This window comes from Pelophylax lessonae (genome assembly GCF_965119305.1).
Source record: "Pelophylax lessonae genome assembly, chromosome: 4".
Lineage (NCBI taxonomy): Eukaryota > Metazoa > Chordata > Amphibia > Anura > Ranidae > Pelophylax > Pelophylax lessonae.
The window spans coordinates 564,550,012-564,566,518 of NC_138771.1; the positions used below are offsets into that span (position 1 = coordinate 564,550,012).

Here is a 16,507-nt window from a genome sequence, read left to right on the forward strand (position 1 = left end):
TTTGCACCATACATAACCTACATATGAAAAGGGCAATGTGCAAGGATCAGAGCGAACAACAATATTGGAGATCGGTTGAAAATCTTCCAGGCAGCGAGCTCCCACACACTCCTCTGTTCAACCCTAAGAAAGTCTCGTTGTCCCTGATTTTTCAGCTGTAGTCTTTAGAGGTAGCTGAGCCTCCCACGCACACTCTGTGCTGCATGAGTCAGGCAGGAGCAATCGTCAGGGACAGCAGCCTCTACCAGATCAAGTCAAATTCTGACAGAATCCTATGGCAACAGACCCACACATTACAGGGAAAAAAAACACCCAGCATTTAGAAGGTCTCCCCCAGCTGCTCCTATGTAAAGCTTGAACCAATAACAACATCCAGCGCCATCAATAAGCCTCCATTTTATTTGAATTTATTATTAGGAAATCCAAAACAAAACCCTCTGAATGATACAAATAATCCTTTTGATAATGGCAGTAGGTTTAGAAATGAGATTTTTAACCACTTTAAGACCGGAAGGATTTGCCCCCTTCCTGACCAGGCCCTATTTTGCGATTCGGCGCTGCGTTACTTTAACCGCTTGCCGACCGCCGCAAGTAGATTTACTGCGGCGGTTAGCCCCTGCCAGGCAGAGTGACGTTAATTAACGTCACTAGCCTGGGAGGGTCTGGGGAGCGAGCGCACGCCCGCGGAGGCGCGCTCCCGCTCCCGCATGGTCACGGACCCCCCCGCGCGTGTGACCAGCGGACCCGATGTCCGCCGGTCACTCGGCGATCGTCGGGGGAGAGGGAGAATGTCAGGCAGCTTGTGTAAACAAGCCACCTGTCATTCTCCTCGCTGTAAAGACACTGATCACACGGATCTAGTATGTAGATCCGTTGATCAGTGTCCTTACAGCTCAAGCCACAGCCAATCACAGTAGAAAGCACGCCCCTAGGGACACACACAGCCCCTCCCTCCCAAATAAAGTTAACCCCTTCACTACCAGTGTATTTTTACAGTAACAGTGCATATGTATAGCACTGATTACTGTAGAAATGTCACTGGTAACCCCAAAAGTGTCAAAAATGTCAGTCAAGGGTCCGATCTGTCCACTGCAATGTCGCAGTACCGCAAAAAAAATCGCAGATCGCCACCATTACGCGTTAAAAAAAAAAACAACAAAAATGACAAAAATCTTTCCCTTTGTTAGTAAACGCGATAACTTTTGCGCAAACCAATAAAAATACGCTTTTTGCGATTTTTTTTACCAAACATAGGTAGGATAAAACAAATTGGCCGAAAATGTTAAAAAAATTAGATTTTTACATTTTTTTTTTTGGGGAATTTCATATAAAAAAATGTGAAAAATATTGCTATTTTTGCAAAATTGTCGCTCCTTTTTTGTTTATAGCGCGTGATCAAAAAATCGCACAGGTGATCAAATACCACCAAAAGAAAGCTCTGTTTGTGGGAAAAAAAGGACGTCAAATTCGTTTAGGTACAGCGTCGCACGACCGCGCAATTGTCTGTTAAAGTCACGCAGTGCCGAATCGCAAAATACCCCCTGGTCTTTTAGCAGGAAAATCCTCCGGGGCTTAAGTGGTTAACGTACAATTGCACGGTCGTGCGACACTGTACCCAAATAAAATTGGTGTCCTTTTTTTCCCCACAAATAAAGCTTTCTTTTGGTGGTATTTGATCACCTGTGCGATTTTTATTTTCTGCGCTATAAACAAAAAAAGAGCGACAATTTTGAGAAAAAAACAATATTTTTCACATTCTGCTATATGACATTTAAAAAAAAAAAAATTAAGCATCAAAATTTTTTAACATTTTAGGCCAATTTGTTTTCTGCTACATATTTTTGGTAAAAAACAAAATATATCGTATTGCTTTGCGCAAAAGGTATTGCGTCTACTAACTACAGGAAAGATTTATTTCATTTTTATTGTTTTTTTTTGTGTTTTACTAGTAATGGCAGTGATCTGCGATTTTTTGCGGGACTGCGAAATTGCGGCGGACAGATCGGGCCCCTAACTTACATTTTTGACAATTTTGGGGGTACCAGTGACATTACTACAGTAATCAGTGCTAAAAATATGCACTGTTACTATAATAATGACACTGGCAGGGAAGGGGTTAACCCTGTGGGTGATCAAGTGGTCAAATGTGAGCCTAGGGAAGTAATTCTAACTGTGGGGGGGGGGGCGAGACTTCTGAAATGACCATTGAGACATGTGATCCTATATAGAAGGATCCCATGGGCTCTATGATCATTTCAGGCAGAAGAACGGTCGGCTGTGTTTACAACAGCCGACCGTCCTTCTCTCTCAGTGATCACGGGTGTCAGGCAGCAATCGAAGCCGCTGACGAGTGGGGGCGGGAGCGCGCCACCGGCGGCGTGTGCTCGCCCCCTAGCTTCCGGCATGCAACCGGCGCAGGTCTACGTCGGTTTGCGCAGGAGAGCCACCCTGCCGCAATAAAAAGGCAGCGGGTGGTCAGGAAGCGATTAATAAAGAAAAACTTTTGTGACGCAAAATGGATGTTTTGAAGGAATCGTTCATACGGTGATTTTCCATATGGCATAAATGCTAGTTCCCGTTGGGCACACAGTTGTTCCCAAGGAGGCACGGTACGGTGAGTTGCAATACAATGCAGACATGTAGCATTTTACCGCAGCACACACATAGCTCCCAACTGTCCCGGATTTGAAGGGACTTTCCCTGATTTTGAGGGACTGTCCCTGATTTCGAACATAGTCCCTCTGTCCCTCTTTCCTCCTCATTTATCCCTCATTTTGGTCTGATCTGTATAGTTAGTTGTATATAAAATGTACTTTTTTATCTTTCAAAAAGTGTTTCCCAGTGCTAAACCTTTCATCCAATTTCTAGATTGCTGCATTTGTAAATTTCAAAAGCCAGTATAAGGGAATAATAGTGTTAAAAAAAAAGCACTTGTGGGTTTAACCAATCATTTTGTTTTAAAAAGGGGGCGTGGCAGCGGGTGTGTCCTATGCCTACATAATTTTGCTAATAGGTGTCCCTCTTTCCCATTTCTAAAAGTTGGGAGGTCTGCACCCAGGAAGGTACCGCATGTGACCGCACTGCTAGGTGGAGACAGGAATGAAGTGTCTCTTTGTGACACTTCAAATAAAGTTTAAAAAAAAAAAAAAAGGTAATATTGCAATGCGCTAAAATGCACATCACCCTGCCCCCTCACTGCAGCTCACTGAAAACTGACAGCCTCCCGCATGCTAAGATGGAACATTTAGCTTGTGGCAAGTGTGAGCAAGCCCTAAAGGAAACCTGAGAAAGTATGAAGGCTGCTAATACCAGCTTCACCTCCTGAAAAGAATAGATTCTGGGCAGATCCAGCGGATTCAAGCCCATCTCTAGGAACTAGCAATATCTCCATCCCTATGGTTAAATGCTTGTTATATCATGTGACAACGGAATAAGTACTATTAGCTAATTCCATGCAGTGCAACTGGTCCCCCAAAGCCTCCTCCCTGAGGCACTTCTGGTTAGGGTTGTCACCTCCTCCCTGAGTCACTTCTGGTTAGGGTTGTCACCTCCTCCCTGAGGCACTTCTGGTTAGGGTTGTCACCTCCTCCCTGAGGCACTTCTGGTTAGGGTTGTCACCTCCTCCCTTTAACCACTTTTGCCGACTGCTTACCACATATTTACTGCAGCAGTGTGGCTCTCCCAGGCAAACCGACGTAGGTATACGTCGAGTAGATACATACAAACCTACAAACCAGGAAGGTGTGTGATAGGAATATGAACCCTAGTTATACGTCAGTCGCTTGGTAGCAGCTTGGGGGTAAGCGTGCACCGCTGGTGGGGCGCTCCCGCTCCCGATCATCAGCGGGGAAGCCGATGCAGTGGCAGATTGCCGCCTGACACCCGCGATCGTTCCCCGCTGAGAGAGAAGGAGGGTCGGCGGTTGTAAACACAGCCGACCATCCTTCTCCCTGGGATGATCATAGAGCCCATGTGATCCTGCTATATAGAATCACATGTCTCTATGGTCATTTCAGAAGCCACGCCCCCCCCCACAGTTAGAATCACTCCCCTAGGGTCACATTTAACCCCTTGATCACCCACAGGGTTAACCCCTTCCCCGCCAATGGCATTATTACAGTAACAGTGCAGATTTTTAGCACTGATTACTGTAGTAATGTCACTGGTACCCCCAAAAGTGTAAAAAATGCCAGTTAGGGGTCTGATCTGTCCGCCACAATGTCGCAGTCCCGCAAAAAATCGCAGATTGCCGCCATTACTAGTAAAAAAAAAACAATAAATATTTCCCGAAGTTAGTAGACGCGATAACTTTTGCGCAAACAAACCAAATACACTTATTGTGATTTTTTGTTTTACCAAAAATATGTAGCAGAAAACAAAATGGCTTAAAAAGTGAAAAAATTTTGATTTTGAAATTTTTTTTCCCTGGAAATGTCATACAGCAAAATGTAAAAATGTTTTATTTTTTTTTCAAAATTGTCACAATTTTTTTGTTTATAGCGCAAAAAATAAAAATCGCAGAGGTGATCAAATACCACCAAAAGAAAGATCTAATTGTGGGAAAAAATGAAGTAAATTTTGCTTGGGTACAGCGTCGTACGACCGTGCAATTGTCCAGTGAAGTAAGCGCAGTGCCGAATCGCCAAATAGGGCCTGGTCATTAAGGGGGCAAATCCTTCCGGTCTTAAAGTGGTTAATCCAGGACACATACTGTATGAATTACACAGGTTCTTAGGCTGATATAAGGCACATTAGGCACCAAGTGAGTTTAATTACCACCTTAATCAGCCACAGAACCTGTGTAATTAATGTGTGTCCGGGTTTAAAGGGGTGGGGTGGCAACCCTGCTTCTGGCCATGGTCACATGTTCATTCTGGTACTGTGGCATTAAGCCTAACTGCACGAACCCCCCCCCCAACCTTCCCTTCTCCACACTACAAGGGGTTAAAGTTATTCTAAAGGCAGAAGATTTTTTACTTTTATCCATTCTCTGCATTAAAGGTAAAAAAACCTTCTGTATGCAGGTCCCTCGCCAGCTCCCCTTCTTATACTTATCTGAGCCCGATCTCGATCCAGTGATGCTGTGCATAAAAGCTGCGTCTCTCTCTCTCTACCCTCTGGACAGAGAGGAAGCAGTGGGAGCCATTGGCTCCTGCTGTTGTCAATCACAGCCAGTGAGCATACAGCGGGGGGGGCAGGAGGTGGGGCCGAGCGGCACTCTGTGTGTCAATGGACACACAGAGCCCAGGCTGAGGACCCTGCCCGCACGAGTGCCCCCAAAGCAAGTGGCTTGCTATGGTGGGTACTCTGCAGGGGGAGGATTCAAGACAGAGCAGGTAAGTATAAAATATTTATAAAAAAAAAAAGTTTTACAATCACTTTAACCACTTGCCAACCAGTCACGTTGACTGTACTGCGGTAAAGTGGCTTGTTCCCGTCCAGCGACGTAGACCTACGTCGCTGGACTCCTCCCCTTGTGGGTGGCGCGCACTCGCCACCGGAGGCTCACTCCTGCTGTATTCAGTCACAGCGGGAGTCGGGCCAGGGGAGGAGAGGCGGTGATCACCGCTGCTCTTCCCCGATCATCGGGGAATCGAGTCTGGAGATCCGCCCGCTTGTGTAAACAAAGCGGGCGGATCTCCTGTGACAGACAGGGTCAGATTGCAGGGTTCAGCATAGCTGAACCTGCGATCTGTCCCTGTGTCACTCAGTCACCTCCCCCCACACACGTTAGTAAGCACCAGGCATACATTAACCCCTCCCTCTCCAATAAAATTAACCCCTTCCTTGCCAGTGTCATTTTTACAGTAACAGTGCATATGTATAGCACTGATTACTGTAGCAATGTCACTGGTACCCCCAAAAGTGTAAAAAATGTCAGTCAAGGGTCCGATCTGTCCGCCGCAATGTCGCAGTCCCACAAAAAGAAATCGCAGATCGCCGCCATTAAAAAAAAAAACACCAAAAATGACAGAAATCTTTCCCTTAGTTAGTAAACGCAATAACTTTTGCGCAAATCAATCAAAATACGCTTATTGTGATTTTTTTTACCAAACATAGGTAGCAGAAAACAAATTGGCCAAACATTTAAAAAAAATTAGATTTTTAAATTTTTTTGGGGGGGAATTTCATATAAAAAAAATGTGAAAAATATTGTTATTTTTTCAAATTTTACGCTCTTTTGTTGTTTATAGAGCAAAAAGTAAAAATCGCACAGGTGATCAAATACCACCAAAAGAAAGCTCTGTTTGTGGGAAAAAAAAGATGTAAATTTAGTTTGGGTATGGTGTCGCACGACCGCGCAATTGTCAGTTAAATTCGCACAGTGCCGAATCGCAAAAAGTGGCCTGGACATAAGACAGCAAAATGGTAAAGTGGGTAAATACTTGCTTTGTCTAGGGACACTGGAATAAGTAGCAATACATTATTTCAGCTCCAGCATGGTCCTTCCAGTAGTATGACTGGTCCCCCACAAACTCCTCTCCAGGGCGCTTCTGGCCATGGTTCCACGCTCAATGCTGATACAGTGGGTTTAGTTTAAGGCCACTCCAGCAGGATCCCTCCAGGAGTGACCATTCCCCTACAGCCACCTCTCTAAGGTGCTCATGGCCCCAGTTCCATGCTCACCCCTCCTACCATGTACAATCCAGGGTTAATAGCCCTGCATTGTATAGGATGACACTGGGGGACGGCACACAGACCAATTACAAATCTAAATCTAATCTGATTCCTGGAGTTGGACTTTAAGTACTTTCTGAGTACTTTCTTGGATCTCTGACTTTCTTGGATCTCTGACTTTCTTGGATCTCTGACTTTCTTGGTCTGCATTTGCGTTTTGGGTCATCAGAGACTCAAGAGGTATTGAAACAGCAAGGCAGCTATCATTTTCAGAGGGGGGTCACCAGACACTGAAGCACCAGGATTTGTCTGAACCCTTGGAAGATTCTGATTTTACCTTCAATGCCTTTCAAGAAGGCCAGGAAAGGACGGAAATCTCCAACGTCCCTCTGTGCTTAGCAAGCCACCTCCTGTCATTAGTGCATAACTCCAGTCACAACTAAGACTCCATTCACACTAGCGCGACTTGTCAGGTGACTTGGTCGCCTGACAAGTCGCGGTCGGTCGCCCGCCATTAAATAATTAACACCCATATGGCTCCGCTCCTATCACACCTATATATGTGTAAGTGTATAAATACATATAAGTATGTGTGTATATATACCCCTATACACAAGTGCAGATGTTCTGCCTGCCTCCAAAGACCCCAAAAAAATGCCCAAAAAAAAAGCCTGCAATAACACACCTGGGCGTTTTTTTTTTTTTGGCGCAGGCGTTTTTTTTGGGCATTTTTTTGGGGTCTTTGGAGGCAGGCAAAACATCTGAACTTCTGTATAGGGGTATATATACACACATACTTATATGTATTTATACACTTACACATATATAGGTGTGATAGGAGCGGAGCCATATGCCTGTTAATTATTTAATTAGCGCAAGCATAGTGTTCTGCTACTTTCACACCTATATATGTGTAGGTGTGTATATATACCCCTATACAGAAGTTCAGATGCCATGCCTGCCTCAAAAAACCCCCCAAAAATGCCTGCAATAACACACCTGGGCGTTTTTTTTTTTGGCGCAGGCGTTTTTTTTGGGCATTTTTTTGGGGTCTTTGGAGGCAGGCAAAACATCTGAACTTGTGTATAGGGGTATATATACACACATACTTATATGTTTTTATACACTTACACATATATAGGTGTGATAGGAGCGGAGCCATATGGGTGTTAATTATTTAATTAGCGCAAGCATAGTGTTCTGCTACTTTCACACCTATATATGTGTAGGTATGTATATATACCCCTATACAGAAGTTTAGATGTCATGCCTGCCTCCAAAAACCCCCAAAAAATGCCCCAAAAAAAACCCTGCAATAACACACCTGGGCGTTTTTTTTTTTGGCACAGGTGCTTTTTTGGGCATTTTTTTGGGGTCTTTGGAGGCAGGCAAAACATCTGAAGTTCTGTATAGGGGTATATATACACACATACTTATATGTATTTATACACTTACACATATATAGGTGTGATAGGGGCGGAGCCATATGGGTGTTAATTATTTAATTAGCGCAAGCATAGGGTTCTGCTACTTTCACACCTATATATGTGTAGGTGTATATATACAAATAAGTATGTGTGTATATATACTCCTATACACAAGTTCAGATGTTTTGCCTGACTCCAAACATGTCCTCAAAAAAGCCCTATAAACGCCTGCAGCAAAAAGCAGGCTGACAGGCGAGAAGCCATATCGCTGTGACCTAAGTGACCTAAGAGAAACGATCTTTTCTCTATAGCGGTCACCCTGACATGGAAGGGTTTGGTCACCCTGCCATAGCAGTCAGAGTCAGTTCACCCTACACTACACTACGGTCACCCTGGCACTTAACACTTTCCCTACAGAAACTAGATTTTTGAATATAACTAAAGTAGAAAATAGCACCCTAACTACACTAGAAATCCCTTTCCTCACGCTAATAAATGCATAAATGACACTTTTGAAGCAGAAGTAACAGAACTGCTTCCACTCTCTTCCATGTCCCTGTATTACAATGCTAGGAATTCGGCGGGGCTATCTTATATACTGGGGGGCGTATTCACTAATGATTGGCCTATGGACCCCCTAGTCACTCCAATCACATTCCTAGCATTCTCCTGCCCCCTCAATTGGCTTTTACTGATGGTTCTGGTCCAATCACGGGCTTTTAAAGCCCATTTCCTGTCCCATTGCATTTTGGTCGGTTCTGGTTGCCGAATTTCGAACTTTTTAAGCAAAAAGTTCGGAATTCAGCCTAACCTCGAACAGTCAATGTTCGGGTAGAACCAATGGTCGACCCAAACCGTTCGATAATCCCTATTTATAAAGAGATTCACTGTATGTTCACTAAGCAGACATGCACCCTATTTATAAAGAGATTCACTGTATGTTCACTAAGGAGACATACACCCTATTTATAAAGAGATTCACTGTATATTCACTAAGGAGAAATGCATCCTATTTATATAAATATTCACTAAGGAGACACGCACCTGATTTTGTAAAGAGATTCACTGTATATTCACTAAGGAGAAATAGACGTGCACCCTATTTTTTAAGAGATTTAGTAAGGTGACATACCCTATTTATAAAGAGATTCACTGTATATTCACTAAGGAGACATGCACCCTATTTATAAAGAGATTCACTATAATGCATTATGAAGGAGACATACACTCTATTTATAAAGAGATTCACTATAACGCATTATGAAGGAGACATACACTCTATTTATAAAACACATTTACAGGTTTATTTCAGAGAATGTGCGCTCAGTCCTGGCAAACCTATCATAGTGACTGTGTTTGGATTGGTCAGGGCCGTTATAGATAAATGAGGTCATCACGCTGGATTTATATATATATTCCATAAGTTGACTTTCTCATTAGAGTTTTGGTTGCACTCCTCTAACTATATAATCCATATTATTAGAAGAGGTTTTTATAGCACAGAGGACAAGGATTTCAGAATACTCATCCAAAGAAAAGAGGAAATCTTACCTAGAACCAGCCACACACTCCATGTTTAATTCTCCCAACAACTAATAAAAATGAAGGACTAAAACCTGAAAATGTGACTTGTTGCTAGGGACAACCTTCCTGTTTTTTTGTAAATTAGGTTTGATGGAAACACCCGAGCACACAGCATCTTCCATTCCCCTGATGATGATTGGTTGCTATGGGTGACGAAGCGCTGTGCCCTTTGCTCTGGATACACAATCACCTTGTACTGGCATCGCTCTGTATATAGCGAGTGGCACCACTAGTGAGATTATACTCTATTAACCCCTCGCCAGCATCCAGAGATGAGAAATATGAAGAGTGGTGCTGAGAGAGCCCCACAGATCACAAGCAGAATAATAGGTGAATAATAAGCTTGCTGGTCCCTGACTACATCCCTACATGAATCCCTGCACACTGTCCATCCATGTGTTATCCCCTCCTCCGCCTTCTACTCTCACCTTTCCACAACCAGCTGCAAGAAGAAATTACACCGAGCATTGCTAAATTCCCACCGCTAGACCTTCTACACCTTTACTGCCACCACTGGGCATCCATACCATCAGGATGTCAGGTATGTAACCTCCTACTTACCCTTCTCATAGGTTCTATGCTGCAGAGTATCATTCCACCTTCACCACCCACAAACTGCAGAACATTGCACCACCATAAGCTCACCTACACAACCCATGAAGAACATCGCTCCTCTATCATCTACTCCACTACCTATACCCTGCAGAGCATTGCACCAACATAATCTCAGCTACCCAAACCATGAAGAACATCGCTCCTCCATCATCTTTTCCGCTACCTCCACTCTGCAGAACATTGCACCACCATAAGCTCACCTACTCAAAACATGAAGAACATCGCTCCTCTATCATCTACTCCACTACCTATACCCTGCACAGCATTGCACCAACATAATCTCAGCGACCCAAACCATGAAGAACATCGCTCCTCCATCATCTCCTCCGCTACCTAGACACTGCAGAGCATTGCACCAACATAATTGCAGCTACCCAAACCATGAAGAACATCGCTCCTCCATCATCTACTCCACTACCTATACCCTGCAGAGCATTGCACCAACATAATCTCAGCTACCCAAACCATGAGGAACATCGCTCCTCCATCATCTACTCCACTACCTATACCCTGCAGAGCATTGCACCAACATAATCTCAGCTACCCAAACCATGAGGAACATAGCTCCTCCATCATCTACTCCACTACCTATACCCTGCAGAGCATTGCACCAACATAATCTCAGCTACCCAAACCATGAGGAACATAGCTCCTCCATCATCTACTCCACTACCTAGACACTGCAGAGCATTGCACCAACATAATCCCAGCTACCCAAACCATGAGGAACATCGCTCCTCCATCATATCCTTCTCTACCTAGACACTGCAGAACATTGCACCATTATAAGCTCAACTACTCAAACCATGAAAAGCATTGCTCCTCTATCATCTCCTCCGCTACCTAGACACTGCAGAACATTGCACCACCATAAGCTCACCTACCCAAAGCATGAAGAACATCGCTCCTCTATCATCTCCTCCGCTACCTAGACACTGCAGAGCATTGCACCAACATAATCTCAGCTACCCAAACCATGAAGAACATCGCTCCTCTATCATATCCTCCGCTACCTCGACTGCAGAACATTGCACCAACATAAGCTCACCTACCAAAAGCATGGAGAACATCACTCCTGTATCATCTCCTCCACTACCTAGACACTGCAGAACATTGCACCACCATAAGCCCAGCTACACAAACCATGAAGAACATCGCTCCTCTATCATCTCCTCTGCTACCTAGACACTGCAGAACATTGCACCACCATAAGCTCACCTACCAAAACCATGAGGAACATTGCTCCTCCATTATCTCCTTTTCTACCTAGACACTGCAGAACATTGCACCACTATAAGCTCACCTTCCCAAACCATAAAGAACATTGCTCCTCCATCATCTCCTAAGCTACCTAGGCATTACAGAACATTGCACCAGTATAAGCTTGGCTACCCAAACCATCAAGAACATCGCTACTCCATCATCTCCTCCGCTACCTACACACTGCAGAACATTGCAGCCCCATAAGTTCACCTACCCAAACCATAAAGAAAGCTGCTCCTCTATCATCTCCTTCATTACCTAGACAGTGCAGAAAATTGCACCACCATAAGCTCAGCTACTCAAACCATCAAGAACATCGCTACTCCATCATCTCCTCCGCTACCTACACACTGCAGAACATTTCAGCCCCATAAGCTCACCTACCCAAACCATAAAGCTGCTCCTCTATCATCTCCTTCATTACCTAGACAGTGCAGAAAATTGCACCACCATAAGCTCAGCTACTCAAACCATGAAGAACATCGCTCCTCTATCTTCTCCTCCGCTACCTAGACACTGCAGAAGATTGCACCAGCATAAGCTTAGCAACCCAAATCATGTACAACATCGTTCCTCCATTGCTTCATCATCTCCTCTGCTACCTAGACACTGTAGAACATAGGATAAGCTCACTTACCCAAACCATGAAGAACATCACTCCTCTATCACCTCCTAAGCTACCTAGACATTGCAGAACATTACACCACCATAAGCTTAGCTACCAAAACCATAAAGAACATCTCTCCTCCATTGCTCCATCATCTCCTCCACTATCTAGACACTGCAGAACATTGCACCAACATAGGCGCAACCATCTAAACCATGAAGAGCATCTTTCCTCCATCATCTCCCCCACTATCTAGCTAATTCAGAATATTACACTACCGTAAGTTCACCTACCCAAACCATGAGGAACATCGCTCCTCCATTGCTCCACCATCTTCTCCACTACCCTAGACACTGCAGAACATTGCCCCACCATCAACTCTGCTACCCAAACCATGGAGAACATCGCTCCTCCTTTGCTCCATCATCTCCGCCACTACCTAGACACTGCAGAACATTGCCCCACCATCAACTCTGCTACCCAAACCAAGGAGAACATCGCTCCTCCTTTGCTCCATCATCTCCGCCACTACCTAGACACTGCAGAACATTGCACCACCATCAACTCTGCTACCCAAACCATGGAGAACATCGCTCCTCCTTTGCTCCATCATCTCCGCCACTACCTAGACACTGCAGAACATTGCACCACCATCAACTCTGCTACCCAAACCATGGAGAACATCGCTCCTCCTTTGCTCCATCATCTCCGCCACTACCTAGACGCTGCAGAACATTGCAGTCTGATCAGCTCAGTTACCCAATACCATGAAGAGCATCACTCCTCCATCGCTCCACCATCCCCTTCACTAACTAGATGCTGCAGACATTGCACTGCCATCAGCTTCTCTACCTGCACAAGGCAGAATCATGCTCCACCATCACCTACATTACCCAGGCATTGCAGATCATTGCACCACTATAAATTGTGCTACCCAGCCCTGCAAAGCACTGGTCCACCTCCACCATCACCTACATTACTCAGATGCTGCAGAACATTGCACCGCCATCAGTTCTGCTACCCAGACCTGCAAAGCACTGGTCCACCTCCACCAACCAGAAACTGCAGAACATTGCTCTACCATCACCTACATTACCCACACACTGCAGCACATTGCTGTGCCATTACCTCCATCACCTATACACTGCAGAACATTGTGCCACCATTGGCTCTACCATCCAGACCTGTCCACCTCCACTAATCTTAGTCTGCAAAATATTGCTCCAACATCACCTTCACTACCCAGACACTGAACAGTTCGACTCCACCATTATCTCCATTACCCCTACTCAGCAGAGCATTGCACCACAACCATCTTCGCACCCTTGACACTGCAGATCATTGCAACACCATCACCTATGTTACCTAGACACAACAGAGCATCGCTCCACCATTGCCATCACTAACCAGACAGCATTGCTCCACCAAAAACATTGTTTATATGTTTACACAGCAGACCATAACCCTACCATCACCTCTACTACCAGATACTGCAGAACATTGCTCCACCACCAATCCATATACCACACACTGCAGGGCATCGAACCAACATCCCCTCTGCAACCCAGACACTAAGAATCATCCCACTACTACTCTCTTCACTAATAGCACACTGCAGAGCATCTCTCCATTATCACATCTACTAACCAGCACCGCAGAACATTGGTCTAACATCACTTTCACAAACAGACCAATGCATCAGAGCATCGCTCCATTATTGCTTCAACTATCTGACACTGTTACATTATCACTTCTATTGAGTGACACAAGATGACCTGACTCCATTATCACTTCCACTAAGCGGACTCTGCAGACCATCTCTCCACTGTCACTTGCAAAAACAGACACTACAGATATAATGTTGCCTTGTCACTTCACCTCAGCCACAGCAGACAATCATTCAATCAGACACTGCAGATTATCACTCTTCCATTACTAACACAACCAGAAACTGCAGAGTATCACCCACTATCATCCCCAGTACCCCATCACTGCTTCTTTACCACTTCAACCTGTAGAACTGCAGAATATCGCTCCAGTGTGACTTGTACTACCAGACTCTGCAGAGCATTTCTTCAAAATGATCTTTAATACCTTATCACTTCTACTCATTATTGCTGCAGAGCATCACTCTATTACTCCTTCTACATTACAGAGCATCATCTCACTCCGCAGACAGCAGAGCATTGCTCCACCATCAATTCACCTATTCAGACACTACAGAACATCGCTTCACCATTTTTTTTTCAGCTACCAGAAACTGCAGAGCATTTTTCTATTAACCACTCTAATAACTGTAAATGCAGAACATAACCTTTTTAACTTCTCCACTAAGACTCACAGCAGAGTATCAGTCTATTAACAGCTCCACTAGTGTCAGAACAGAGCATCACACTACACTATACTAAGTAATAGGCATCTGAAGAGCATTCCTCTACCATACTGCCAAGGGAAGCATGCAGATTATCTTTCTAATTCCACCCCAGTAATAATCAGCCTGCAGACAAGAACGGTATTAGCAATGATGCAGAACATCGCAGCATAAATGAGCTAATGAGATGTCACCCCACTTATTAAGCTCCCTGCAGAGCTTCCTTCTTTTCTATAGCGTGTGAGATATCCCGCAGGAAGCCTTTTCATTGCCTTGTCTGACAAAACTTGCAGAGCATCACTCTAGCAGAGAGTTGCTGCCTAATATCTGACAGATTGAGTTCTCATTTCAACATCTGAAATGTAATTCTCTCCTGTCATCGGCCATTAACTCTGACTTCATCATCATCTTCTTTAGAAAATAACTTCATTGGTACCATCAAGTCTAGATAATCCTTATTAAACCTCCCCAATCTACCTGTTGAACTACAAGTTACAGCAAACCTTAATATATTAAATATGCCAGGTTATGCTGGGACTTGTAGTTCATCAACATTGGGTAGTCTACTCTAGCCTGCAGAACATTGCATTTCTTGAGTATTGCTCTGTTCTTTGTCCCTGCAGAATATCACTGCTTCCACCCAATTCCTTAAATAGTATCCCCCCTCCCTTTTTTTTTGCTTGCAGAATATTGCATGCTCCCCCACATGTATGCAGATCATCAGCCTGTTCCCATCAAGAATAGAGTCACTTGCATTTTAGCTTGGAACATTTTTTTTTAAATTATAGACTTCATATTTTGAAATCTTGAAACATTCTGATATGTCAATACCCGATCCATATAAAGTTACACAAAGCATTTCTAGAGCTGTCATCACATACATTGGGAAATATCTCTTTCATGCAGAATCAAATATATAAAATAAAGTGTTGTAACCCAGAGCAACCATTCAGAAATCACCTTTCATGTTCTAGCTGCCTTCAGCTTGATGACAGGTGTAATGTGATTGGTTGCTGTGGGTTTTGCATTTTTGTAACATCAATGATCAGCAGCATGCAGCCAGTCTTCTATGACCAGCAATGTCCCCTACTGAATAGGTCATGGTCCCTATTGCTCTTTCCACTCACCTGCTCCCATTTATTGCCTGTCAGTTGGAGGCCAGACCTGTAGCTCAGAAGATTTGATTATCCACTGAGAGCGGAGTCTGGTAGCCAAATTGGCAAGCGATGAAGGGCTGGGATAGGATTCAATCTCCCCTTCTGATTGGCCAGAGGGAAAAAAGGCAGTATTTACATAAAACTCCATCTGACTCCCACACACTTTGCTGCTCCTCTCCTCCTCCCTCGTACTCTCACTCCAATATCCTGACATTTTTTTCACTTGATTATGCTTGCTTTCTCCAAGCACCCACTTAAAAAATGCATTTGTTTTGTGATTCATTATATTAGCCATTTGTATAGGCTTACTTTATTATGCTCACGTTCCTCAGTCTATTATACCTTTTTTTTTTTTTTGTTTGCTGGAACACTAAAAGCCTTATAAAATAATAATAAAAAAATATGCAATGCGTATTAGGAGTTTTAAAAGACCACTATCACTTTTCAAGTGCTCCGGTTGGTGAGTCTTGCTATTGTCTAAGGATCGGCACGAAACTGATTACAGCAGCATCTGTGAGTAGGTTCCAATTCAATATGTTTTTATTGAAGCACATGTGTGGGGGGGTCAATTTACAAGCCAAAAGACTGCCGAACCCCCTTTTGATTGTATAGGTTTAATACATTTTGCATATCACGACTAGGATCAAATGTGAACATCATTGGTTTTTAGAATGAATTACTTCAAATCAAACTAGTCAAAAAATAATATTATATTAATGCCCATATCCATCAGATGTGTCCTTCACGATAAGGCTGGGAGAGTGTTGGTCCATCTGGTGACTCTTGATGTCTGGAGATGTCCTTGGCAGGGGCGTAACTACAGGGGTTGCAGGGGTTGCAATTGCAACCGGGCCCCTTGCTCCAG

The 16,507-nt window shown here is 44.0% G+C and overlaps 1 protein-coding gene across 2 annotated transcripts in view; it reads right to left on the bottom strand.

Annotated features, from left to right (window-relative positions):
- Positions 1-15,741, bottom strand: part of LOC309553385 (leucine zipper putative tumor suppressor 1-like) — a 98,280-nt gene extending 82,539 nt beyond the window's left edge. For both annotated transcript variants that reach the window (XM_082254557.1, XM_082254556.1), the window contains exon 1: positions 15,613-15,741. The gene's annotated coding sequence lies outside the window, so the exon portion shown is untranslated. The remainder of the gene's footprint in view (positions 1-15,612) is intronic.
- Between the last annotated feature and the right edge of the window lie 766 nt (positions 15,742-16,507).